The sequence below is a fragment of the Egretta garzetta genome, unplaced genomic scaffold (genome assembly GCF_000687185.1).
Source record: "Egretta garzetta isolate BGI_Z169 unplaced genomic scaffold, ASM68718v1 scaffold27, whole genome shotgun sequence".
NCBI lineage: Eukaryota > Metazoa > Chordata > Aves > Pelecaniformes > Ardeidae > Egretta > Egretta garzetta.
Genome location: NW_009260400.1, coordinates 1,693,927 through 1,697,528, shown reverse-complemented (window position 1 = coordinate 1,697,528; position 3,602 = coordinate 1,693,927). Strand labels below are relative to the sequence as shown.

Sequence of the window (3,602 nt, the reverse complement as noted above, 5' to 3'; positions counted from 1 at the left end):
ACCGGGAGGGCAAAACCCCTCCTGCTGCAGGAGAAGACCAGGTTCGTGACCACCTGAAGAACCTGAATGCACACAAGTCCATGGGACCTGATGAGATGCATCCCAGAGTCCTGAGAGAACTGGCCGATGAAGTCGCCAAGCCACTCTCCATGATATTTGAAAAGTCATGGCAGTCAGGTGAAGTCCCTGGTGACTGGAAGAAGGGGAACGTTGTGCCCATTTTCAAAAAGGGGAGAAAGGAAGACCCCGGGAACTATCGACCTGTCCGCCTCACCTCTGTGCCTGGGAAGATCATGGAACAGATCCTCCTAGAAGCTATGCGAAGGCACATGGAGACCAGGGAGATAATTCGAGATAGCCAGCATGGCTTCACCAAGGGCAAGTCCTGCCTGACAAACCTAGTGGCTTTCTATGGTTTGCAAGCATGTCCATATTTAATCTTGGGACCAAAAGATAGCAAAGCTATCTTGGAGCTGCTTTGTTTCCGCAGCTATATTTTAAGTTGAGTTTAGATGTGTTTACTACTGGTGTTCTTGAACGTATTGAACCAGAACTGTTCTGAACACAAGTCTAGACACTGATCTCTTTGTTCAGAGACAGCCAGAACTTCTGACTGTGCTGATCTTTGCCTCAGAGCTCCTTCTGCCCAGACAGCTGAGTGAGAGGAGAACAGTAGGCAGACTTCACGGATGGGAGCTGAATGTGCAGACAGCTCTTTGGTCACTCTGCTCCTTTGTGGGACTGGTTTTGAAGCTGCTGGGGCAACTCTGGGATTTTTGCAACCCACGCCAGCACATCTGTTGGCTGGCATCTGAAACTTATTCCCCATGTCCAAGAGCTGAAGAACCTGCAAGTCACCTGCAGTTTGAGGGCTACGGCTTAGCTTTCTGGTTTGGATAGATTCATCTGCATTTCTGTATTAACTAAGGTGCCTTCTATGAAAGATTGCCCTTCCCCTTTTTTAAATATGATACTGTCTTTAGAAAAGAGGGAAGTTTTTTTCATTTTTCTTGGAGGTCCCTGAAGTAAAACAAAAAAGTTTTTGAGTTTTTTTTAAGCTGCATTTGGTTTTGGTGTTTTCCCCCTCCCCTCTGCCCAAAGCCATTGCTTTTTGCTTGTTGTATTACAAATGTGACTTCTGGCTGTTGTTGCAAAGATATTTTAAAACTAGTGTTACCAACCAGTATGGGAGGAATTCCTACAATGAGGGTGGTGAAACACTGGAACAGGTTGCCCAGAGAGGTAGTGGAGGCCCCATCCCTGGAAACATTCAAGGCCAGGTTGGATGGGGCTCTGAGCAATCTGATCTAGTTAGCAGTGTCCCTGCTCACTGCGGGGGGGTTGGACTAGATGACCACTAGTGGTCCCTTCCAACCCTAAACATTCTATGATTCTATGATTCTATGATTCTAAGTTGTTCCCTGGGGTGTGCAGACCATCACATCACACTTTCCTCTCCTAAAAAAAAAACCAGGGTTAAGACTTGGTTTTGCTGTCTGTGTCCCAGTCCCTCTTTGCTCCCAAGCTCCCTGTCCCACTGCCTGGCTTCCTGCGGGCTGGGCAGGAGGGTCGGAGGTTTGGGAGCAAGTCGCAGGGCTGGAGGCTGAAGGTTGGTCATCCTGCAGATTGCAGCTGGGGTCTGATCTCTGAGGCAATTCTGCCTTTTGGACACCCAGCTGACCCAGTGGGTCCTTCCGAGCCCTGAGCCTGAGGTGCAGGAGATGCTGCACCACCTCGGGAGCACGGATCGGAGGGGGGCTTCTGGCTGGTCTGTCTTGCACCAGCGTGCCCAGCCGCACAGCTCCTGGGCTTTCTTCTGTGCCTGTCACTGCTGGCAGCCCAGCAACAGGAGCACTGGGCTTTTCGGGGAGCAGAAGAGTTGCTGCCTCCTCCTGGTTTTTTCCCTTGGGATGTATTTTAGGACGTGTAATGGTTTGGGCTGTCACTGGAAGGTACAAAGATGGTTTTGCCATGCGGAGGGAGCGATGGCAGAGCTGCTGTGGGCATGGGCAAGAGCTGCTCCTGCCAAGAGAGACCAGCCCCGGCAGCAGTGCTGTCCTTGACGCTGTGGGGGTCAGAGGGACGATTTTGGGGGTCTTGGGAAGAGAGAAACTCCAAGATCAGACCTTCCCATGGACACACTATGACTTTGGGGTGTTACTAGCTGGTGGGGATGAAGGTGTGAGGTCCTGCCTGCTGCTAGGTCTTGGGCTGCAGTGCAGCTCTGGTTTGGATGCCTCGGCACTGCTGACAAAAACGGGCAAAAACTTTTCACTTTTGTAGCTTTGCAAGACCATTTCCATCTGCTCTTCACCTCCCCTCCCTGTGTTCAGTGCCAGAAGGAAAACCAGTGCTTGCTTTCGAGGCTCTGCCCGTGGTATGGGTGGAGTGGCAGTGGGAAAGCAGAGCTTCTCCGTCTCTCATTGTCTGGTCCGTGTCCCTTCTCACCCTGCTTCTGAGCCGTGCTGAGCAGCTGTAGTGACGATGTGTGGGGCATGGCTGCCTTTCCACGCCAGGTACTCCCTGCCTTCGGACAAACGCAGCTTTGTTTTGGAGTGCATCAGGCTCAGCTTAGATCCCCCTTTTTTTTTTTTTTTTTTTTTTTGCCCAGATCATCTTCCCCACAGCTGAGGGGAAACACGATGCTACAGCAAACACTTGTGCTCTGGAAGACGCCTGCTTCAAAGCCTGGTTTGGGGTTTCGGATGCACCAGGGCAGGGTGAACACATGGCTCCAGCGGGGAGGAGACACCAGCTTCTGGTCCAGATAACTTTGTATTTTATTTTCCTTTTTCTTTGGCTACATATGTTCTCTTGGATGCTAAATCTAAGCCTGGGAAAGCTGCCCTGGCTGAGCCCATGTCTGCATCTCTGCGTATCACTGGGACAGGCAGGGTGGAAAACAGCCCAGTGGCTTTTCCATCAGCTTCCCTGGGCTTTGGCGGCTTGATTGCGTCTTTAATTGGCTGCTCCATGCTCTGCTGAGTCTTGGTCGAAGCAGACAACATATATAAATCAAACTCCTCAGCTTTCCTGCAGCAATCTGATGGAAATACTGGCTGTTCTTGGGATGGGGGGAATAACCTCTGGGGCACTCGTGTGTGCCGGCTTCTCTCCTTACCATGGTTAGACACGGGCTTTCCATAGGAGAAATTAAGGGAGAGCCTAACTGCAGCCCTTGCTGCAAACTCATCTTTAAATCCTTCTCTCCAAACGTTTGTTTTGCATTGTGCTGAATAAACCACCTCCCCTGTAGTTCTGCTGTGGGAAAAGCAATCTTTACCTGCCAGCTGCCTGCACTCGTGGGTTTGGAGGGATATTTTTTCTAATGCTCTCTGCGTACCCTGAGCTGGGAAATTCCCCTTCGCCAACCTTTCCTGCCCACCCACCCACCCTGCAAACAATCTCGGGTCGAGCCAGCTATCTCACCAAGCAGGCACCTTGCAGCAGCGAGAGCTGCCCACAGCAGCAGCCCCTGCCTGCGTATTGCAACCTGCAGCACCGTTTGCTGTTGCAGGAGCGATGGGAGCCCAACGAGTCTGAACTTACGGCCCTGAGAGGTGCAGAGGGGACCACGGGCTGCTCGGCAGCGGCTGTGAGCA

The 3,602-nt window shown here is 51.6% G+C and overlaps 1 protein-coding gene across 1 annotated transcript in view; it reads left to right on the top strand.

Annotated features, from left to right (window-relative positions):
- VAC14 (VAC14 component of PIKFYVE complex) overlaps positions 1-3,602 on the top strand; it is a 66,341-nt gene that overhangs the window by 38,640 nt on the left and 24,099 nt on the right. The window lies entirely within an intron of this gene.